The sequence below is a fragment of the Adiantum capillus-veneris genome, chromosome 6 (assembly GCF_014529385.1).
Source record: "Adiantum capillus-veneris isolate H3 chromosome 6, ASM1452938v2, whole genome shotgun sequence".
NCBI lineage: Eukaryota > Viridiplantae > Streptophyta > Polypodiopsida > Polypodiales > Pteridaceae > Adiantum > Adiantum capillus-veneris.
The window spans coordinates 145,487,672-145,513,377 of record NC_140936.1 but is presented as its reverse complement, the minus strand read 5'-3'; positions in this window follow the sequence as shown (position 1 = coordinate 145,513,377).

Below are 25,706 nucleotides of genomic sequence, written 5' to 3'. Positions count from 1 at the left end.
CATGTTGTGGGTTAAATACTCCAAACCCCGGTCATCCCCCAATGCATATGGGCTTATTCTCTACCACGTGGCACTTTGTGGTGAGTTTTCCATAAAAGAAGAAAAAAAATCCCCTTTTTTTGGCTAAAATCCATTGGATGCCAAAAAAATCCTCCTTGAGATGCAACAGAATGCCATTTGTGGCTCAAAAATCCGGTTCGCAATCCACAAAGACACGATGCAACTTCATAATGTCAACTTCAAACCCATCCAGCGTCATTGCATTTCAGAGTTCTCCAAGCCCTTAAACCAAGGCCGCAAAAAATCGACCAAAACATCTGTAATCAACTCCGGATAAGTGCCCCCAATCTTCCAGCTTCTATATCTTTCCGCTCCGAGCTCCGTTTGACGTGCAATCAATTTGTGCTAGCTCCATATGATGCATACCCTGCTTTAGATCTTTTTCGAGGCTCAAAAGACACCAGATGCTACAACCCCCCATGTGGTCAGGTGGGTACCAACCTAGCCCTTGGCAAAACTTAAACTGGCCATAAAATGCAAACCGTGGTTCTGATCCGCAATCTAAAAAGGTAGGCTCCATATTTCAAGCACTACACGTCTACACCCTGACTCCCACTAGGACCAACTATCCCCAGCTGCCCTATCTTGCAAGAATCTACAACACACTGAATCTTCAACCTTCAATAACTTGAGCTCCATAGCTTGGTTTGATGAGTTGTTTGGACCTGCTCCTTCAACACTTCAAGCTCTTCATTCCTAGACCCAAAGACTACATCTCACATCTCTTTCACTTGCTACTCAAATTAGCTCCTTATGGAGCCCTTCCTGGCCCATAAACCGCATCAGTCATACATTTTCGCTGCTGCTGCCTGTCAGCTCATGATCTTCCTAATTGCTCCAGCCTTTTTTGCCATGCTTCTGCTAGTCTGCACATATCTATCCGTGCCACCTTCTAGCATCGACACACTTTGGCTATACCATCATTTCCCACCCCCTAGTTGAGCATTTATGCTCAACCACATAAGAGTTTTATGACCCCTACAAACTGCAAACACTGAGCACAGTATGAGAAAATCAAACAAAACTCAACTATATACATAGTTGTGCTCCTAGCATATGAGAATACTGTTGGGTTGGTTGCCTAACCCCCTCCATTAGAACCTGCACCAACTCTCTCTCAAAATTGAGCTTGAGATGTAAACCATTAACCCTGTTCTTGAGAAAACAACCATCCATCCTCATCAATGCATAAGTACCATTGGGAAAATCTTGATGGACTTTCTAAGGTCCTGTCCACTTTTTTTTGAACTTCTTCTAAAAGGTGAAGTCAAGTTAGCTCTCGTAATTCATGAGTAGATTTCCCTTCTCAATCATCTTTTCTGGCAAATGTTGGTTGAACTTTTCTACTCTTTTCTCTCGCTGCTTGACATAAAAATATGCCGCTGCCTCATGATCCATCTTCAAATTTTCAAGACTTGTAATCCTATCTTGCAAAACAGCTTGATGAGTCTTATCGATTTGCCACAAACCTTTGAGAGCCCCTAACTACACATGTATAGGTAATACTGCTTCCTTGCCATATACCAACTCATAAGGAGTAAAGTTGGTAGCCACCTTATATGAAGTCCTGTAAGCCGACAAACATTTTTCAAGGTTAGATTCCCACCCTTCAACCTGCTGGTAGATGTACTTAGTAAGCATCTTGACTATCTGTCATTAGCACTTTCCACCAAACCATTGCACTGTGGATGGTATAGAGATGAAAATTGATGTTGAATCCCCAACCTTTCCACTAAGGCACACACCAACTTACTCCTGAACCCTTGTCCTCGATCAAATATGAGCACTGAGCACCCAAGGTACTCCAAAACGACAATATATGCGATAAGAAAAACTGAGCAATAGTATGTGCATTTACCTCTTTGACCGCTTTAGCCTCGACTCACCTGGTAAGGTAGTTTATGGCCACCACCACATACTTCTTACCGCTTGCTGATTTGGGCAATGGACCAATTGCATCCAAACCCCACTTTTCAAAAGCATCATGTGTTATGATAGATCCTTGTTGTTTGGCTACCAGTCATCTTTCACCCATTACTTGGCACTAATGGCACGTCTTGCACCAATAATGCACATATCACACAACAGAAGGCCACCAAAACCCCATTAGGAAATTTCGGAGGTCATTTGGAGGGCCATATGAAAGAGAGAGAAAATAGAGCGCGTCCAATGAGCTTGAGGGCTACGTTACGTAGGAAAATATGTGGAAAGACTCAGGAAATAGGAAAATATTTTAAAAACTTTCACGAATCTAGGATTGTAGCATCGTAACTTCTTTGCTTTTACCGAGCTGTTAGGTGCATGTGTGGTCCCACTGCTGATATTCTCTTATGGTCATTAACGTACTGGAGGGTGGCCATTAAGCCCGCACAAGATATTGGAATTGTAAAACACTTTCCCTCCATTAGGATGCTTTCAAAGTGAATCTCCCTCCACTAAAGCTTTTCTCTCAAAGCTATGGCTTCCACGTCTTCCCGCCCAAGAAGCTCTAGGTGTTTATGGTCTCTCACACCAACTAGCAACACCTGCACTTTGCCTAGAAGGCCAAGTAGTAGCATATCATCAATTACAATATCAACTTCAATAAGTGCAAAGAACCAATGGGTTGGACAAAGGATAAACAAAGGTTCATGGGTCCTAATGCAACCAAGAAGAGCCAAGAGGTCTAGTGCTATCAATGTTTACCACTCAGCATGGAAGGCCAGAGTGTTGGATTTCAAAGTTGAAATCGGCAAAGGATCTGTAAAGGAAGTTCTTGTTCAACATGTATTTACCCATCCAGACGTGATAGCAAACAGTGGAAATGTGTCAGATATACATCAACCACGTTGCAATTGTAATTATTCTTCACATTTCAACTGCATTTGATTTGTCATTTCACTTTTTGATACTCTCAGTTTAACTTCTGTTATATATTTTTCAATGTTTATCCCTCTTCTTATGAACAATGGCTCCATTCTTCACATCTCAACTACATTAGATTTGTCATTTTCACTTATTGATACTCTTAGTTTAACTCTTGTTATATATTTTGTAGATGTTTATCCCTCTTCTTATTAGAAATGGGAGCCTGTGGAGTGCATAATAGGCCTCTTCCTTGTCGTTCATGCCCACATTGGTTCTCCACAGTATTTAGGGAGAACCAGCAAAATCCTGGCTGATGAAGGAATATTTTTTTATGACCACTTCTACCAACTCTGCCCAGGGAATAAGAATGGCATGTTGGTGAAAGTGTCTCTACCAACCGACTGGAACACTGTGGGCTGGCCTGTTCCTGAGGAAACAATGGTGGAGGCAATGCGAAGTAAGATCTACAAGGATATACAGAGGTCTCTATGTAGCTCTATTCCCACCAAACTGGTTAGAATTGCAAACCTTTGTCCTGTTGCACTGTTCATAGAGTTGTTTCATAACTAGAATATACATGTTATGAAAACTATGTTCATATGCAAGTCATTTCAGCAGTCATCCTGTGACAAACTTCTTGACAGAGGATGGTATGTAAAGGAAGAGATTGGCATACGGTGCGAGGTCGCTCTTGACACTCTAGTTGTCAAGTACATGGCAACTAGAGTGTCAAGCCAATCACTGTTAGTCTCCTTTTGGTATATGAGATAAAAAATGCTCAGTGGTAAGTACATTTCTATGGACCCAGTTTCTGCAGGTTTTGGAAGATAATCATGCTGTGGATGTGGAAGTGTTTGATAAAGAGCATGGCCTAATGTTGGTGGTTACATTAAGGGAGCTATGCAATCTTCTGCAGTTGCGACACGACATAATTGAAGAGTCAATGGATAGGGACCTTTTAGATTTTTCCTTTTTCCTAACTGGCCGTAAGCTGATGCGACATAGGGAGAAAGATATTTTGTGCAAAGAGTTGGATGGTCGGGTTGAAATAGTGTCAATGTAACAGAGATTCTTGTGAACCCAAGTGTATACGAATGACTTTCAATACATGAAGTTTTTTTGAGCTCATTTGTCAATTGTGGTCTGTGAATATAAGTGTTCTTGAAATACATTTCTTTAGCCATTGCCACATCTCTCTCTCTCTCTCTCTCTCTCTCTCTCTCTCTCTCTCTCTCTCTCTCTCTCTCTCTCTCTCTCTCTCAATGTTAGGCAAGACAAAGACATGATAGAAGAGTCATCTTAATTCATTAGAAAGTACAAACCCGTCCGTGAATAATGGGCTGAGATACAATTTCTGTAAGTATGGAATCAAAATGTCTTCAAGGTAAAAATCAAAGGTATGCCCCTCAAAAGAGGGTGGTGAGATAGTTGTTCATGGTAGATTTAGGTCTCCCTTTTCAGGAGTATCATCAATCAGTAGTGTATTATTTGCATCAAAGGGTGCATCGATTCAGCTGAACGATTTGTACAAAAGAGGTAAGTGTGGTTTTTTAGGGTGGTACTGGTCCTCGACGGTAACACATTTTCTCTGATCATACAAAAAGGCAAAATCTGTTGTATCAGCATCGCATACACCACAAACTATTGTAACTAGTGGCGACAAGTTTTGCCTTTGCATTGAAGACCGTACAGCAACTCTGAAGCACGGAAGAAGAAACTGAATAAATTCTTCTGTTCCTGGACGAACCACAACTCGACAAGTACCCATCTGAAATGTTTGCAAATCCTCGTAGGTGTCTGCTATACCCAAAGGCACGTGCATCAGCAGCAATCCATTGATGTCCAAGATAATCAACCTCTGTAAAAGTTGACAATTACATATAAGTAGTTAGAAGCTGAACATATTTTACCATACTTGAATAGACATTACCGGAACAACCGTATCTATAGGTAGCAAGGGTCCATATTGGGTCTCTATAGTGTTGTTGTCGTTGTTGCTATCCTCTGCTTTAGCTTCATCGTCGTAGTCGTCGTTCTCATCTTCATCAAGGGTCTCCCCCATGGCTCTTTTTGCCTCATCCAGGGTTTCCTCCAAGGTATTTTCCTCTCCCTCCGTTGGCCGGCTTGCATCATCCATATCCTTTTGGGGCTCCTCCATTAGCCGGATTGCCTCATCCATAGGCCTGCTTTCCTCATCCATCCTTGCCTCATCCAGGGTTTCCTTCATGGGCTTTTTTGGCTCCTCCAGTGGCCTACTTGCCTCTTTCATTGTCTCCTCCATAAGCCCCTCTGATTGTACACTAGCACCTTGCATAGCCTTGTTTGGCCTTTCTACATCCTCGGCCTTTTCATCTTTGGTTGGTATGACCCCCTCGGCCCGTTGTGGTTCCACTGTATCTGATGCAGGGGCTTTTGGTGGTGGCTTGTCACGTATTGTCATATCAATTGTGCAGTCGTCCAAGCAACTATCTTCAACTTCTCTGGGGTTCGAAATAGTGAGCATGTTTTGTATTAGACTTGCCCGATATCTTTGCAAATAATCATATTTGTAGTTTTACACAACACTCTGCAAAATTGAAAGACCACATGGTGAGAAGTCTTGTATAAAGAAAACCAAAACTGACTGAATGCATTGCCAAATGGTTACCTTAGACATTACCGGAACAACCGTATCTATAGGTAGCAAGGGTCCATATTGGGTCTCTATAGTGTTGTTGTCATTGTTGCTATCCTCTGCTTTAGCTTCATCGTCGTAGTCGTCGTTCTCATCTTCATCAAGGGTCTCCCCCATGGCTCTTTTTGCCTCATCCAAGGTTTCCTCCAAGGTATTTTCCTCTCCCTCCGTTGGCCGGCTTGCATCATCCATATCCTTTTGGGGCTCCTCCATTAGCCGGATTGCCTCATCCATAGGCCTGCTTTCCTCATCCATCCTTGCCTCATCCAGGGTTTCCTCCATGGGCTTTTTTGGCTCCTCCAGTGGCCTACTTGCCTCTTTCATTGTCTCCTCCATAAGCCCCTCTGATTGTACACTAGCACCTTGCATAGCCTTGTTTGGCCTTTCTACATCCTCGACCCTTTCATCTTTGGTTGGTATGACCCCCTCGGCCCGTTGTGGTTCCACTGTATCTGATGCAGGGGCTTTTGGTGGTGGCTTGTCACGTATTGTCATATCAATTGTGCAGTCGTCCAAGCAGCTATCTTCAACTTCTCTGTGGTTCGAAATAGTGAGCATGTTTTGTATTAGACTTGCCCGATATCTTTGCAAATAATCATATTTGTAGTTTTACACAGCACTCTGCAAAATTGAAAGACCACATGGTGAGAAGTCTTGTATAAAGAAAACCAAAACTGACTGAATGCATTGCCAAATGGTTACCTTAGTCATGAATGGTTGTAATGCAAAGTAGCTTTGCAGGACATATACTTCATGGAGAAGACATCTCCAGCCGCAAGAAGTTGCATCGGTTTGATTGGGTATAGGCACATCTTTGATTGGGGCCTTGTATAGTTCGTACCTTCCACATAGCTTGCCATAAGCAAGCAATAATCTCTTTATACAACTACATAAAGGAGTATCAGGATGTTAACTTGACGCTTTCAAATTTACATGGATATCCATAAGAAACACTTTCTGATACATAACACTTACAGCTTAATTTCAGGGTGGGTTCCTTTTATTGAATTGAACACCCACACTGCTGGATGCTCAACATCAAGGCATATGAGACTCTAGTGATGGTTGTTCTCATAAGGAAAGATGATGACAGTTACTTCCAACATAGCACAGTGGAGAAACCAACTCTCAAATGTGCCAGATGGACTATTCTTCTGTCTAATAATCACAGACATTTGTGGATCAAGAAGAAACACCTCCGTGTGGGTGTGCGGTGGAAGTTGACTTTTGATCAAATTGCAGGGAGTGTACGTGATTTAGTACACCTATCATTTGAGTTTTCAAAGTTAGCAAAATATTAAAACTTACTTAAGACAAATGTAGATAATTGTATCTGATATATGAGCATCTGGATCTAGCAATATATTAATGTCCACTGTATCCAGAGCCAGCTTTCTGGCTCCATCTATAAATGGTATCTCTGCAAGCAAACCATCTTTCATTGAAAGAGTATCTTCGTTGCTCGCATCTATGGATCAGGTCACATTGCATTCTCTTTGCCTCTGGGACTCCACTGCTATTTTCATTTTCTCCTTAAATTTTGCTTCCCTTATGTCTTCTGTCTGGCGAGCAATCGTCTCTGCCCTTGCCCTTGTATTAACATCATGTGTGACATCTACAACTGTGACTTGTGGCAATAGTTCAGGGGGGTATAACAAAATTTCCCTCATTTTCTTATCCCTGCAGTCATTGGATACCAGAAGTTTGTCATACCTCCACCTTACCCTTTTTAGTGTCTCACTGTCTTTGTCCATTACAGTCACCCTGTGGGCATGGGCTGCTACAATGGTCATGTCACTGAAGTACTCAAGCAGGAAGTCCTCTACTGCTTCCTGTAGATCCATCAGTGCAACCACTTTCCACCTTTTAGTGCCCCAGGTAGCTTCATCACAAATGGACCTCACCATCCTCTAGAAGGGCAGCTTTGGTATGCACAAATCAACACATTTCTGTGCCTTCCTGATTTCTCTGAAAAGTCCCATGCAGCTCTGTAACTTCTTCATCCTTGGACCATTCAAAATTTTACTTGGTTTTCCAGGTCTCTTCTTTGGGGTTGCAGATCTGCTACTTGCCTTAGCTGCTGACCCTGGTCCCTTACCTACCTTTCTTGCAGTGGCCTTTGTTCTAGCCATTCCACTGTATACAAATAGGAGTGTGTTTCTCTCTCTCTCTCTCTCTCTCTATCTCTCTCTCTCTCTCCTTCCCCCCTTGTCTCCACCTATTTCTCCCTCTCTATAACACACACACACACAGACTCTCTCTCTCTCTCTCTCTCTCTCTCTCTCTCTCTCTCTCTCTCTCCAAAGCAGACCAAAACACACAAACACACACACACACTCTCTCTCTCCCTCTCTCTCACTCATTCTCCTTGCCTCTCCACAGTACTAAAGGCGCACGTAGAGACATCCAAGAGTAGTTGGCTGTCTCCGCACGCCTTTAGTACACACACACACACAGAGAGAGAGAGAGAGAGAGAGAGAGAGAGAGAGAGAGAGAGAGAAAGAGAGAGAGAGGTTATGTGTGTGTGTGTGTGTGTGAGTGTGTCATGTGTGTGTCTCTGTGTGTGTAAGAGAGAGAGATATGAAATTTCTTGTGACAAAGTAAGAGAGAGAGAGAAACAAACACACACACACACACACAAAGAGAGAGAGAGAGAGAGACCTTTGAGAAAGAGAGAGGGTGATAGAGAGAGAGAGGCACAGGGAGACCTTTTAGAAAGAGAGAGAGAGAAGGCCAAACCTTGGTAGGAGACGCCATACCTACTCTCTTTTTCACGTTCTCTCTGTCGACGTAGACGCACGCTCAATTTCTCTTTCTCTCACTCTCTTTGACTCTCTTGGTGTCTCTCTTTCTCTCTCATACCTTTTAGGTGTCACGTACTAACGTATCCGGCCGCATTAAATGACCAAACGTGCGGCATCATGCACATCTAGATTCTATTTTAATCAACACGTGGGGCGCCGCCGGGTGTTACCGTTATACGTGTCTAGAGGGGGAGAGAGAGAGAGAGATAGATAGTTCTAGATAGATAGTTCTATTATCGTCCTGGGAGGTCAAATATGACCTATGGGACCAAATGAACATGTCACGTGGTGTGAGTGGAGTTCATAAGTGACTCTCGATGCTCAAAAATGGCTGAAATGAGCGTCGCAATAGAGAGTCCACATCGTGGTTGGGAGAGGAAGGTATGTAGGGAGAGATCATGGCTGAATATATGGGGAAAAGAGGACCTAATGTGGTCAAAAGCTGAGCACTCAAGTAGTGTGAGGTACTCACTCTCTCGCACTTGACGAGGGCATAAGGTGCAAAGTCGATGACACTCCTCGCCAGTGCCCCAACGTCCTGTCTCGCAGCGTAGAGAATGGGAGCTAAGACGAATGGAGGCAATGGTGCGGATCGCACTCAACGGGATGGGCTCAAGGATGTAGGAATGGGTTCGGTTACCTCGTTCTGAGAAGAAGAGAGATTTGTAGTTTGGGGCAACGTGTGTGGTGTAATGGCTGAAGCGAGAACCTCCGGATTTCTCCCAAGCCGTGATACATTGGCGTTGTAAGAAGGCCTCATTAACTTGGGAGTCGATCGACGCATCCTTGACCAAGTGACATGCATCCCATCTTCCAAACCATTTCTTGATATCAAGCATCCACCCCAAACTTAGTATTTTGCTCTTGCATGTCTTTTGAACCATTTGACTTGCTTCATATGCGATTCTAGGAAGTCGATGCAAAGGGCTACGTTGTGTCTTACGCATGTACTCCACAACCCTTTGCATGCCCAAGACCTCAATGGGAAGCAATCCGGACTCAAGAAGTAAGAGCATGTAGGGTGTTTGTGTCTTGACTTGGAGAAAGTTGGTGAGAAAATGCTTTTGGACATTCTCAAACTCTTTCCAAGTAGACTTCCCGATGCTTCCACCCCACACCTCCACTCCATAAAGAAGCACCGGTGTCACCAATGTGTCAAAGAGGTACTTTTTGAGAGCCCAACACTTGATATCTCCTGCATTGCACATGTTCTCAAATGCATAATAGGCCCTCTTTCCGGCTTCCAAGCGACGCATTGCACAATCCTTCCATTTATGATTGGATGGAACCTCAAGGCCAAGGTACTTGAAGTGATCTACCACTTCAAGTTTCTCATTGTTATATACAATGCATGGATTTTCATCATTGAGGGTCTTTACAAGCATAACCTTGGTTTTGGATCCATTCACGATCAGCCCGCTATGTAGGCAAAAGCGTTCCAAGACACTCATAAGCTTTTGTGCATCTTCTAAGGTATGTGCCAAGAGCACTACATCATCGGCATAAAGCAAAAGCATGATCACCACATTTCCAATCTTAACCTCTTCTATGCCTTCTTGCTGCATAAAGTCAAGAACCATGCATTCCAATTCATCAATGAGTAGCCCAAAGAGGGTTGGGGAAAGTGGGCATCCTTGTTTGACACCAATAGTGCTTGCAAAAAATTCTGAAATTCCATCTCCCATACGTAATCGACATATCACTTTTTGGTAGATGCGAAAGACTGCATGCATAAATTCTCTCGGCACTTGAAGGCTTTGCATACGTCTCCAAAGATTTCCTCGCGGTACCATGTCAAAAGCTTTCTTGAAATCCACAAAGCAACAATACAACTTTTTTCCTTTCAATCGAGACGCTTCCATAAGAACTCGAAGAGTGACAAGGTGATCAATAGTGCTATGATGCTTTCGAAAACCTGCTTGGCCAAGTGCACGCTTGCCATTCTTTTCAACCCATTCACTTATCTTCATCTCCATGATACATCCAAATAACTTTGCCATTAAAGAACCAACCATTATAGTGCGATAGTTGTTCACATTGTTTACATCTCCTCCTTTGTGCAAAGGTTTGATCCAATTTGCACTCCAATCATGAGGCATGCCATACTGAAGTGCAAGGTTAAACATATCGCATATCCAATATCGTGTTTTCTTGCTTGTCCATTTAATCATTTCAGCCTTGACACCTTGAAGGTCACCTGCCTTACGAGTAGCAAGTTTCTCAAGCGCGCGGCATACATCTTCAATGGTAAAGAAGAGAGACATAAACGGAAGGGAGCTACAACACTCCATCTTATCAACATTGGGTTGCTCATAGAGATTCTTACAATGCATATACATATCCTCAAGAGTCAAGTCACCAAAGCTCTCAACGCGCTTGCCTTCTAGATTTTGCCAAAACTTGCCACATGCATGTGCTTTCTCTTGTGCTAAAAGAAGTTGTTTTTCGACTTCCCACCTTCTCCTCTTCTTTTGAACAAGTGCTTTGTATGTGTGTGAACATTCCAAGTAAACTTCCTTGTCTTTGATTGCATCCAATCTTAGCAAGTGTTTTCGGGCTTGACTACATTCCATGTCAAACCATTTCTTCTTGGTGCTACCCTTCTTAGACCTTTTGCAAGACATTTGTTTCACCGAAAAGCATTCCTTCGCACAAGAGAAAATTACTTCTTTGAAAACTTTCCACTTGCATTCTAATGTTGGGCTCTCTTGATGCTCTATCATGCTTAACATTTGGTCCACCATATCAGCATATATAAGTGCTCGTTTGAAGTCTAGACGTAGGTACAAATGATTCACATCATGATTGGAGGCTACATGCTCGGGCCGTTTACCACACTTGAGGTCAATACATAACATCCTATGATCCGATTCCGGATTCCATTCACCAAGTGTAAAGCTTTGTATGCATTCTAGAGTGGCTTCCGAGAACAACATATAGTCAATCTCGCTAGCACCGTTGTGCTTTCTACATGTAAAGTCATTGGTGCCTTGCCATAGAGATACACCATTTGCAATGAGCATTCCGGTACTATTGCACATATGTAGAAGTGACTTTCCATAGTGATCCACTTCTTTTGCATCATTAGAACTTCGATTATACATGTATGAGTCATCCATTCTTCTTGAGACATGCGGCATGTCTACTTGTTGTGTGTCGTGTTGTAGCATATTTGTGCGAGCATTCATGTCTCCAAAAACAATGACTTCACCTTGATCCTTGTAATGAGCAATGTCTTCCTCTAGTTCAACAAAGGGCTGATCTCTATCCATATTCAAGCAAGCATAAAAGTTGGAGTCATAGTGAGGAATGTAGCAACCGGCCACAAACATGACTTGACCATTTGGTGGGCTGATTTTCAGCCATAAGTAGCGTTTATACTTATCTTCTTTGACAATGGAAACATCTTTCAAACCCTTTTTGGTCATACATGCTACGCCTCCTTGGCCTCTTCGTTGCTTTGCATTTTTGGCCCACATCAAAGAATGCACATCGTATTTGTCAAATCCAAGAATTCGTTGCGCATCATGCTCCCATGTTTCGACAAGAAGTATCACATCGGAGTCATTGGTAAGCTCATCAATGCCAATTCCCGCATTCCATGGATACCCGTTACAATTCCAAAAGCTTATTCGCAAGCGTGAGTTGGTCTCATAGATCATGTGTCCCTATTTGTTGGGTGGACTTGCATCCTCCTTAAGTGGCTTTTCTTCTTGAGGTGATACCTTAACCTTCTTACTTCTTTCCTCATATGCTTTGCAACGTACATTTTGTTGCATAAGAGTGCGATCCTCATATACATTACAACCTGTTCCTTTGAGGTAGATCCAACCATTGTCAAGGATGATCTTTCTCTTTACCTCATCAGCCATGGTACATACAATAGGTCTTTCTCCCGAGCGAGGGACTTCTTGTTTTCCAACTCGATGTGCACCATAAGCCATGATTCCTGACATGCCAAAGTGTGTAGCAAAAAACTCTTCAATAGCAACTGCAAGAGATTAGGGTGTTTCCATGCTTTCCTCCTTGATTCCACGAATGACGATGTTCTTTGAGCGTTTTTGTCGTTCGTGCAATTCTTGAGTGTCCACATTCTCTACATTCTTTGCTTGGACAACGGCTTGCGTGATAGGAGATGTAGAAACCACATTATCCTTACATATATCAGCCCATGATTTGGATGCATTTCTCATCTCACATACATCATGTTGTATTGTATCTATTGTTTCCTCTTTCAATACATGATCACTCTCAACTTTGCTCAAGCGCTCTTTCAATACATTCATGTCAACAAGAGAGCGTTTACATTCTTGAACTTCAGTCTCAAGATGCATCAAGCGTGTTGTTTGCATTTCAAGAACCTTCTTGAAGTGCTCATTCTCCACAACGAGAACTCTTAAAGTACCATTCTCCATTGCAAGTGCGCGCAACTCTTCACCTTGTTTGTTGACGGTTTCTTGTAACGAGATCAAGTAAGCCATGATCATTGCTTCCGTTGTTGTAGATGATGTGGTTGGATTAGCATCCAAATTCCTTGGAGATTTTGCATCATTCTCCATGGCGAGTGTGGCTTTTCCACCCTTGCGAGTTTTGTCTAACATTGCCTTCAAGTCGACAACAAAAACACAAAGTTTTGACAGTTTTTTTAGTTCTGAGATGCTGTTACAGCAAAGCCTTCCATTACACAAAAAAATTCTGTCTTTACATCAATGCGTAGAGGGCTTCGTGCTCTTCGATTGAGGCTATAGATCACCTAAATCGGAGTTCGGATGAGCAAGTTATGGTCAAAAGAGAGAGAGATAGATAGATTTTATTATCGTCCTCGGAGGTCAAATATGACCTATGGGACCAAAGTTACATGTGATGTAGTATGTGTATGGCTGATGAGTGACTCTCGATGCTCCAAAATTGTAGTGATGAGAGTCGCAATGGAGAGCCCACACTTTGGCTGGGAGAGGAAAGTGTGTAGGTCTAAGTTATGGCTGAAAATGTGAGAGAAGCAAGTTCGGATGTGATCAAAAGCTGAGCACTCTAGTAGTGTGTGGTACTCAGACTCTCGAACTTGCAGTGAGCATAATGTGCACAATTGATTTGACTCTTCTCCATTGCCCCAACGCCCTATCTCGCATCGAAGGAAATGGGAGCTAAGCCGAATTGCTGCGATAGTGCGTATCGCGGACAAGGGAATAGGCTCAAGCATGTAAGTGTGAGTACGGTTTCCTCTCTCAGCGAAGAACATGGTTTTGTAGTTGGGGGCAATATAGGTGGTGTAATGTATGAAGCGTGACCCACCGGATTTCTCCCAAGCCGTAATACATTGGCGTTGTAGAAAAGCTTCATTCACTTGAGAGTCAATTGAAGCATCATGTAGCAAGTGTAATGCATCCCATCTCCCAAACCACTTCTTTATGTCTTGCATCCATCCCGTGCTCAAGATCTTGCTTTTATGCGTCTTTTGAACTTTTTTGCTTGCTTCCCATGCAATTGTAGGAAGTCGATGTGAGGGGTTTTGACGCATCTTTATCATGTACTCCACAACCCTTTCCATGCCCATAACCTCAATTGGAAGAGATCCCGACTCAAGAAGTAAGAGCATATATAGTGTTTGTGTCTTAACTTGGAGAAAGTTTGTAAGAAAACGCTTTTGGACATTCTCAAACTCTTTCCAAGTAGACTTTGAGATGCTCCCGCCCCACACTTCAACTCCATATAGAAGAACCGGTGTCACCAATGCATCAAAAAGATACTTCTTGAGAACCCAACACTTGATGTTTCCCGCATTACACATGTTCTCAAATGCATAATATGCTCTCTTTCCCGCTTCCAAACGACGCATAGCACATTCATGCCACTTGTGATTGGATGGAACCTCAAGGCCAAGGTACTTAAAGCTCTCAACAACTTCAAGTGTCTCGTTGTTGTACACAATGCATGGCTTCTCCTTATGGTTGGTTTTCACAAGCATAACCTTTGTTTTGGATTCATTTACAATCAGCCCACTATGCAAGCAAAAGTTCTCAAGGACAACCATAAGCTTTTGTGCATCTTCTAAAGTGTGTGCTAGAAGCACTACATCATCCGCATACAACAAAAGCATGATTACCGCATTGCAAATAGTGACCTCTTCAATGCCTTCTTCTTGCATAAAGTCAAGTACCATTTGTTCCAATTGATCGATGCATAGACCAAAGAGAGTTGGTGACAATGGACATCCTTGTTTAACCCCAATAGTGCTTATAAAAATTTCTGAAATTTCTCTTCCCATGCGCAATTGACAAATCACCTTCTCATAGATTCGAGAAACCGCAAGCATAAACTCACTTGGCACTTGGAGTTCTTCCATCCTTCTCCACAAATTGTTACGTGGAATCATATCAAAGGCTTTCTTAAAGTCCACAAAACAACAATACAATCGCTTGCCTTTCAACCGACTTTCCTCCATGAGAACACGAAGAGTGACAAGATGGTCAATGGTGCTATGGCATCGACGAAAACCCGCTTGTCCCTTTGCACACTTGTCATTCTCTTCAGCCCAATCACTCAATTTCATCTCCATTATGCACCCAAACAACTTTGCCATAAGAGACCCAATCATTATAGTCCGGTAGTTGCTTACATTCTTTACATCCCCTCCTTTATGCAAAGGCTTAACCCAATTAGTACTCCAATCATAAGGCATACCATGTTGAAGTGCAAGGTTGAACATATCACACATCCACTCATGGGTAAAATCTCCCGTCCATTTGATCATCTCCGGCTTGATACCTTGAAGATCTCCCGCTTTGCGAGTGGCCAACTTTTCAAGCCCACCGCATACATCCTCAATAGTAAAAAAAGATGGCATACATGGGAGTGAACCATAAAATGGCATTTTTTCAGTATTTTCTTGCTCATATAATTGCCTACAATGTGTGTACATATCCACTAGACTCAAGTTACCAAAATTCTCAACCCGCTTGCCTCTCAAGTTTCTCCAAAATCTTCCACATGCATGTGCCTTTTCTTGGACTTGAAATTCTTGTTGCTTTACTTCCCATCTTCTTCTCTTCTTTTGAATCAATGCCTTGTATGTACGCAAATGACTTTGATAGTTGTCTTTGTCCATAGTTGCATCAAGCTTTATCAAGGACTTTCGAGCATCTTGACATTCTTTATCAAACCACCTTTTGCGTGATCTATCTTTGTGGATACCATGGAGATGCTTTATGGCAAAGCATTCTTCCGCACAAGAACAAATAGCTTTCTTGAAAGCTTCCCATTTAGTTTCCAATGGTGCATCACATTGAAGCTTTGTCATCCATAGTTTTTGCTCAACCATTTCAATGTACATTGGTGCCCGTTTGAAATCCATACATAGTGATAACTTCTCTTTCCTTTGGCTGAGATTATCATGCTTAGTTGCTTCTCCACATGAAAGGTCAATACATAAGGTGCGATGGTCGGATTCCGGGGTCCATTGACCAAACATAAAACTCTTTATGCGATACATGATGGCTTCAGAGAGTAGCATATAGTCAATCACACTATCCCCATTATGTCTTCTACATGTAAATCCATTGGTTCCACTCCACAAAGATACACCATTGGCAATGAGCATACTCGTGCTATTACACATGTGTAAAAGTAACTTTCCATAGTGATCCGGCTCTTTCTCATCCATTGAAGTACGATCATACAAGTGAACTTCCTCCAACTCCCTTGAAATGTATGGCATATCAAATTGTTGAGTATCATGTTGCAATGTTTTTGTGCGAGCATTCATATCCCCAAATACAATAACATCACCTTCACCTTTGAAATAAGCAATGTCCTCTTCCAAATCAGAAAATGGTTGATCTCTATCCATGCAAGCATAAAAGGGAGAATCATGATGAGGAATGTAGCAACCGGCTACAAAAATGGGTGCTCTTTTTGGTGTCATAATTTTCAGCCATACATAACGTTTGTACTTGTCATCTTTCACAATTGATACAAAATCTTCCAATCCTTTCTTAACCATACATGCTAACCCTCCTTGTCCTCTTCGTTGCTTGAGATTCTTTGACCACATCAATGAATGTACATTGTAATCCTCCAAGCCGTTAATCCTTTGTGTATCATGCTCCCAAGTTTCAACAAGAAGTACAACATCGGCTTTGCTTGTTAGTTCATCAATGCCAACCCCCGCATTCCATGGGTATCCATTACAATTCCAAAAGCATATTTTCAATTGTAACTCGGTCTCATAGGTCACACATCCCTATTTGCTTGAGAGACTTGCCTCCTCCTTGGGCACATTTTCTTCATGAGAGATCTCCTTGTTTTTATTATTCTTTTCCTCATATGCCTTGCGACGCATATTTTGTTGCTTAATAGTGCGATCTTCACATACAAAACATTTTGTATCCCTCAAATAGATCCAACTATTATCAAGGATAATCTTTCGCTTGGTCTCATCCGGCATGGTGCATACAATTGGCCGTTCTCCCGAGCGAGGAGCTCCTTGCTTCCCCACTCTATGTGCTCCATATACCATAACTCCGGACATGCCAAAGTGGGTTTTGAAGAAATCTTCAATAACAATGGCAAGAGAAGGAGGTGTCTCTAACTTCTCTTCGGGAATTCCACGAATAACAATGTTCTTGGAACGTCGCTCCCGTTCCTTCAACTCCTCCACATCCACATTCTCAACATTCTTTGTTTGAACCATAGCTTGCATGAGTGAGGAATTAGAAACCACATTGCTACCACATACATCAGCCCAAGACTTGTTTGTGCATACATTTTTCATGTCGCATACATCCCGGCTCATAGTGTCAAATTTCTCCTCTTTCAATACATGGTCATGCTCTACTTTGCTCATCCGCTCCTTCAAAGCATTCAAGTCCACAAGAGAGCGTTTACATTCCTTGACTTCCTCTTCAAGTTGCATCAAACGTGTTGTTTGCATCTCAAGTGTCCTCTTGAGATTCTCATTCTCAACCACAAGTACCCTTAGTGTGCCATTCTCCATTGCAAGTGCTCGTAAGTCTTCGCCTTGTTTGTTTACGGTCTCTTGCAATGATACCAAGTACGCCATGATCATGGTTTCCGATGTCGTTGGTTGGGTGGTTGTGTTGCTATCTCCATACTTAGGAGATTTTGGATCATTTTCCACAATGGTTGTGGACCTTGTTGAAGAAGAATAACCCTTGCGAGTGCCGGAAGACATTGTATGTAAAATAGGAGATGAGAATCAATTTTGTTGAACCTGTTCACTTTGGAAATGCTGCTACAGAAACGCCTTCCATAACTCTGAAAATTTCTATCTTTACATCAATGCGTAGAGGACTTCGTGCTCTTCGATTGAGGCTATAGATCACCCAAATCGGAGTTCGGATGAAGAAGTTATGATCAAAAGAGTGGACTACTGTCTACTAGGTCAAAAAACGGCTGCACTGAGAGAGAGAGAGAGAGAGAGAGAGAGAGAGAGAGAGAGAGAGAGAGAGAATCATAGAAAGAGAGTGAAAACTCAAAAATTGAGCAAGAGAGAGAGAGAGAGAGAGAGAGAGAGAGAGAGAGAAAGAGAGAGAGAGAGAATCATAGAAAGAGAGTGAAAACTCAGAAAATGAGCAAGAGAAAGAAAGAGAGAGAGAGAGAGAGAGAGAGAGAGAGAGAGAGAGAGAGAGGGAGACTCATTACTGTCAGAGAGAGAGAGAGAGACAGACAGAGAGAGAGAGAGAGACAGAGAGAGAGAGAGGGACAGAGAGAAAGAGAGAGAGAGAGAGCGCAATGGAGCAGACGGCTCCCATGGAGTTTCTGCAAACTCCCCCAACAAAAGTTCATCTCTTTCACTCTCTCTCTCTGTCTCTACACACACACACACATACAGACACAGACAAACACAGATACACACACAAAGACACAGGGACGCACACAGGCACACACACACACTCTCTCTATCTCTATCTCTCTCTCTCTCTCTTTCTCTCTCTGTACTAAAGGCGCACAGAGACAAACAAGTACTCTTTGGAAGTCTCTACGCACGCCTTTAGTATTGTGGAGAGGCAGAGAGAGAGAGAGAGAGAGAGAGAGAGAGAGAGAGAGAGAGAGAGAGAGAGAGAGAGAGAGAGAGAGAGAGAGAGAGAGAGAGAGAGAGAGAAAACAAAGACTTGACATTGTTTCCTGATGAATAGGATTAAGGTCCAGTAGGCAGAAGAGACTAAAACCAGACCCAGAGCTTGTGCGATGATTCCAACCTTTACAGGCTCAGTTGCTTAGCGTTTGTGCCAAAAGAACTGTTGACTTTTGTCAAGACTTTGATAAAAAAGAGTCAATTTGTGAAGATGAGTCAGAGAGGTTGGCTGGCCAAGAGTATCCCTCACCCTACAAGGGTCCATCACCCTCTACAGTACTTGTTAAGAAAAATACAAGAAAGAGGAATATAGACTTATCGGATGATGCACATCTCCCAACAAGCAGTCCTTGTGCAAGTAAAGGTAAAGCCAAAGAGGATGTGCCTTCTCTGGAAGAGACAACTGTAACTGATGAGAGGCTGTTCGATTTTGCAGCATCGTGTGGTGCTGGGGACAAATATGATCTAGTTCATTCTATGTTTAACCCACAATTTGATATTGAAGACCTTTTAGCTCAGCACAGTGAATTCTTGCAGCCCTACAGAGATCAATTGAACTTATGGTGCAGGTAGGGAGGGTTGTTATGCCCAGTATGATTGTGGTTCATTTAAATGACTGTGGTGGAAAAGGATAGGGACTGAAGAAGTATAGGGAATTACCACCTGCTTGCCGACATTCAGCTTGCCCTTTGCACCAAAAAGATTGCAAACTTATACAGGAATCCTTTGGCTTTATGATTTACTCGAACAGCCTGTTTGGATTCCTCATGCAAAATCCTGATGAGGTGATAGAGGAGCAGGACGCAGCACCAGACAAAGAATGCGAGGAGACAACACACATAGAAGAAGTCAAGGAGGTTGAAGATACAGTCAACCTTGAGGTTGAGGCAATTGAAGTTCAAAGAAGTAAGATGCTCTCTGTGAAAACAACAGAAATCAAACTACCCTTGGATGTCAGTAACTTCACTGAGAAGCATGCTCAGATGATGTTGCATGGTGTGCCTGAGTTCAGGATTGGAGACAGGACCTATATCTTTTTACATGATGTGCAAAGAATCTTTTATTTATGGGAGGACTTCTCCCTGGCTATCATTTCCAGAATTCAAGAGGAGAGGAGTGGATTTGTTTCAGAGGATAGTAGCAATGATGAGGCAATGGAAACATTCAGCAATCCAATGGAATGCCTCTGAAGTTTCTTTGAGAAAGCTGAAAAATACAAGGCGACACTACCGGATGAAACCACCTTCCAAGCAATAAGACAAATCCTAAGACCATCAACAAGTCACAAAGAAGTGGAGGATTGGTTTAACCATTCAGGTTAGGAGTCAACTACGTCTATGGACCTGTGGCAGGAAAACCTCTTTTTGCACGATGAGAGCTTCATGGTAACTATCTCTTTCTTTGTGTGTGTGTGTGTGTGTGTGTGTGTGTGTGTCACTTACTCAGACATGATATGTTCAGTCTTGGATTGCTGACAAGGATGACTTCTTTCGATGGCGGACTCGAAAGTATTGTGGAAGGGAAGCAGCCCTAGCACAGTACCTTTCGAAATTTTGCAAGTCGCCGATAATAGTTTTTCACAATGGAATGTCACAAGAGGGTACAACAACAACTTACACATTAAAGATACTATCGCGCTTCTTGGGTGGACCTGTGCTGCCCAAAAGTGCAGATAAAGTCATTATTGTGGACAAAGTGTTTGCCAGAGATTGTTTTGGTTATTGCCCGTGCTATACAGGTGGTCGGGCAGCGTATTACTACACTTACACAGCAATGGCACTAGCTCTTGGAAGACAAAACTCAGATGAACTTTTAGAGTATGGCAAACATCTCATGATTTGTTACAAGGGTGATGTGCCAAAAAACAAAATTGAACCTTCAAAATCTTGATACACTTCAAGTAGTAATGTATAAGATCATGTATTACAGAAATATAGAAATTTTGTACAATGTCATCCACTCAGAGTATCTTTCTCCACTTGTGGTTCACATACACCATTGTCTCTCTCCACCTTCGTTGACCTTCACAAGCACCGGAGTTGTTGTATGTCATTGATCTTTTAATTTTATTTTGTTGTAAATGTCTGATGGCTTGTGCTGTTGCTGAAGAGGCCAATAATTCTTTTGCTTCCATTCGATGAATGATTCCATGATAGAACCATTCAAATAGTTCTCTCAAATTGTTAGCCTTGATTTGAGATCCACCATGTCGTGTGTGCCTGAAATACGCATTTTTGGCCATGTAATGAGACTTTTTTATCCCTTGGGTATTCCATATGGCCGGGTTCCCATACTTTTGTATAAAATATGGTAAATGATTGAAAATGATGTGCTGGATATGAAAACAGATTACTTAGAATGTTTTACACTCACATAGTTACACATAAAAGAGAATCAAATACACAATAATACCATGTAGTGAGTAATTTGGGTGTCTGTCCATGCTGTCTTGAATGATTTCTTGAGAAGGTTGAGATTCTCCTTGAACTTGTTCATATCACCTTGTGACCAGTCATCTTTGTCGCACATCAAAAATAGCATGTCTGTCGATCGCCAAACCTCAACCTTCGCGTTACGAGTAGTTGGTTCTTGATCTTTGACTGCAATATGTAGATTTTTCCAGCTCTGATACTCTACCTTGCTAACATAAGATGTGTTATATATTTTTCCATGTTTTGTTAGCTTTGGATCTTGTATTACTTGGGGTTTAGATAAAAACCTCCGTGCCTTCAACCCACCGATGGATGGTTTTCATGGGACATCCTTCTCAGCAGTTGATCTCTTTTCATCTCGTTGAATTTTCACATTGCCACCATGAATCCCCATATCTGACAGTACCAATTCTAAGCACTACAGGGCCACCTGTCACTCTGCTGAGTTCTTGATTTTCCAAGAAAACCCGATATATAAGTAGACCAATTTCTCTACAATTCTACAAAGGGCATGCATTGTACAGATGTGGACATTCACAAGTGGTATTTTCAAAACCGATCGAAAAGCAGGGTCCTCAATGTGACGTGTTGGAGCTTTTCTCCACCACTTTGGGTCCATGACCTTTGCAGGCTCCATGGTCATGGACCCAAAGTGGTGGAGAAAAGTGTTGGGTCACTGAACTTGAAAGTCTCCCCTTCCATCTAGATGTAGTACCTCTCCCTGGTTAGTTTGTCGATCAATCACCTCCAGAACATTAGTTTGATGGAACACCCAATATAGAATCTCATGATCTTCTTTCTTTACCTGCAACACAAAATAAATGAGACTTAAGTAGATGTGAATGTTTGAGCTCAGCTGAGATCTCGCTTACCTCAAAAGCACCAAGCCACCATATGTTAGATTCTGATTAAACACTAAAATACAAAGGATCATCAGTGGAACACTTTGAGAGGGCTCTATTCATTAAATTAATAGTAACACGCTGTAGCTTCTTGTCTTTAACAAGCTCACACTCATCCAGTTTCAACACAAAATGTAATACCCCTCGTGACTCTTCAAATGTGATGTTGTAAAACTCCACCATTCTATTCTGCAATATCTGCAGGTCCATAAAAATATTACTGAACTCATCATATGCTATGTTTGCTCCATGGCCATTGTAAGTTGCTTTAATATAAAACGGTTGTCCAAGATATTCTCCCTTTGTGTCGTTAAGATGAAGCCTCTCTTTCCAAACACTTGAGGCTGATGGTAAAAGTTTGAATTTTATTCCCTTCTTAACAAAGATGGATGAGAAAAATTTTTGTATAGCCGAATATCCTCTTTTGCTTACATCAAGTGAATCAAGTGTGCCTTGTATCTCTTTCGCAGGCACTGAGTTCTTTGAAATAAAGCGGTCCACTACATTTCGTTGTAGGACCTTAAACTTCTTGTCATGTACTATATCTGTTGCAAGGCTTCTACTTATAAGTGGCTTCAATCTCTTTCCTATATTGGCTTTTGGGTCAATGTTTTCCTTGTCAGGATAGATTGAATCTCTACATGAAGACAATGCATAAGAAAATAATAGAACATTTACTTAACTAACACTATTTAGGCACATGAAAACAATGCATAACTAGAAAAACAAAAAATTTACTTAGCTTAGACTATTTAGTCAACCAAGAAGCATCACCTTAATGCTCGGATTCTTTTCTTGAGACCTCCGGATGCAACCTGCAATGTTTCAAGATTGCACAATTTCTTCTTTCAGATACGACCACCCACGATGGTGTCCTTCATTTGAAAACTTCGTACCTTTCCTTTCAGTTCCTGTACCTTTGTTTTGTGTTGCAAAATGGTAACTTGATCTGTAGAATGAAAATGTGAAAGATGAACGATCTCACATTGTTGAGCTTGGAGAATGCCCTTATAAGTTTCAGCTTGCCTTGTAAGAGATTTACAATAACCCAGAAGCCCATTTTCTCCATCACCAGCAAAGGTCAATAAGCTTGTAGGATTGACAAAAGCTGGAGACACATTAGTCATTGGATTCTTAGGATAGAGAGAGCCTCTCGCCCAGATATCTATGTGTTTAGCTCCCTGAGCTCTAAGCGTGTCTATGGATGCGGGAGATATATGTGTGTTTGCTTTACTCCGCTTCATCAATGGTTGGTACTCGTTGTCCAAATCAATGTGAAGGTGATAGTTGGCTAGTTTCTGCGTAACATTTGTGCCATTTGAGGAGTGCGCCATTAGCCAAAGGTGCAGGTTTAATGAAAAGTGAATAGGCGACTGCTGCTTTGTCCCTCCATGTTAGCCTTATTCCCTACATGTTGACGAGGTTCATTCAATGAAACTGAAAAGAAGATTAACCCTCAATCATAACGGATGAACATTCAAAAGGTTAAAGAATCTACTTAAAGTACACTTTTTGAACTTCTACCATGACATACCCCCCTCTATTATTCGCCATATTTTCTAAAGAAAGAGTACGAAAAGTACATTTTCTTAGAAGGCCCTCCAAATGACCTCTAAAATTTCCTAATGACTTCTTAAGATACAAAACAATACTTGATCCTTACCCTGATGGCCGCTTTCTTCATGGAACTGCTCCAATACCATATCGATCTTCTCCTTGTAAAGGATTCTACGTAGCACCCCATTGCTACCGTGCATCATAAAATCCTCTCCTATTAGAGTGAACTTTCAAGCTCTTTCAACAACTCTCCTCCCTTGTAACTTGTATAGCCCTTCAGAACATTGACTTGTACTCAAGAAATCATCAGTGTACTTCAAAGTCTCTCTACCTGCATAAGTAGCCGGTGCCATATACAAACTCGACACATGAATCTGAACATGTAAGCTCCTTTACAAACCTTTACAAACCATCTCAAAAACCAGGTTAAATCAATTCCATAAAAGATCCATATATCCACCTTGTCAACATGAACACGCTCGGTCTAACTGACCATTCAGAGCAATCAACGTTCGACAAGTATCATGTATTTCAGCTTTGCCAATCTGAACGCGCTCGGCGTGTTCTTGCCATCTCAAGCAGTCTCAGTTCGGCACAAGCTTCCACCATTGCACCAAAGGTACCCCCTCTGTGCTCTAACCTGGTTGACCAACAATATGTAAAGGGTTTTAAGAAATATCATACCAAGAGTTATTTTTGGCTTTCTATTAGTCTCGTACCTTAATACTTTCATATCTAGGTCATTTCCAAGGAAGGCTATCGTGTGCACAAAGAATGTGAGTTGGTTTCTTGATAACTATCTCATTCTCAAAATTCCAATTCTTTTCATACCATTGGGAACCTCTGTCTCATTTGCTAGATCAACCCTTGATTTCTTGATTGAATACTAACTTAACTTGAGATTCATTAAGTAAATTTGGAGAAGAAAAACATGTATACCATTACAATATATAAGTAACTCAAGTTTTTACATTATTGATTTATAGCGGTTTACAAAGCTCTAAGATTGCTAACTATGGCCAAGCGAGTGGCTCTTTTATCTTTCTTATTCATAAGGTTGGTTCTCCTATGATTCCATAAGATCTGGCTCCTCTTGCTCTTCCTCTACCTCGTCCTCCATTTCTACCTCCTCTTACATCATCTCCTTGATTTTGAGGAATGGCTCTAGTAGTTCGAGGGTTTTCCTCTTCAGGACAATTATTTCTATAGTGCCCCATTTGATTTCATCCATGGCACCTAACATTTGGGAAGGTCTGCTTCAGGTTTACTACTGCAGCTAGTCCATGTTGTCGGGGGATTTGTGTTCGAAAGGTGATCCGGGAAGGCGCGGGGCCTCTGGCTGTGAGAGGTGTGAGGAAGACAGTTGTAGCAGACACAATGAAGGTAGACAAAGCTTCAAATTAACAGCTTGAACAAGATCCTGATGCTTGATTATCATTAACAGTACCACTTCTTACATTATTTAAACTCCTTCCATGATTAGAGTGGCTTGGAAGCTTGGATTAGAGTGGCTTATGGTATCTTTGATTAGATTGGCTATGGAAGATTGGATGAGAGAGGGCTAGGGAAGCTTGGCTTAGGATTAGAGTGCTCAAAGCTTATGGCTTCCTCCACGCTAATACAGCAAAGCACGAAAACTTGAATATCTCCTAATTGGTACGGAATTAGCCTCTGTGCGTGAAAAGAAAGAAATGCTCAAAACGCCCTTTTCCTTTTGGTCACGCGGCCTGTTTTGTCCAGAAACCCGTGTTTCAAAAATTTTCCAGAATAGGACTTTTTCGGCCTCTCTTATGCAGAGATGTGAAGTCTCTCACACACTTTCCTTTTTACCACTGACCACATGTCTTCCTCTACCCAAGTTTCCTTGCATGTCCTAAGAGCCTTTTCACATGTAATAATATTTTCTTCAAGCATGAAGTATGTACGCTTAGGCCTTTATAACCACATAAAACATACACTTTTTGGATCTCCTTGCTTGTTCTCGAGCCCTGGTCACTGCTCAATAAATGTATAAGCTTCAAATATACTTTTTCTGCTTCCCTTTGCTCTTTTTTCCATTGTGGAAGCAGAGTCGCATGACATCCACCCCCTCTGAACCTGCACAGCCTCCGGTCTGTGCCAACCGGACTTCAATCTATATCTGCTATAATCACCTTAAGCAGCTTGCCATCAAGATCACATAATTGGTAAGTATATGTAAAACAAAATAAGGCTTAAACCATATCATCAATGGTCTAGCTCAATTATTTGGTAGTTGTCCATCGCAAATCTTTTGTATGTTGTGTCTCCAAAGCATTCAATTTTAAAAAACTTGTTTAGTGAACCCCGCTAGTCTCA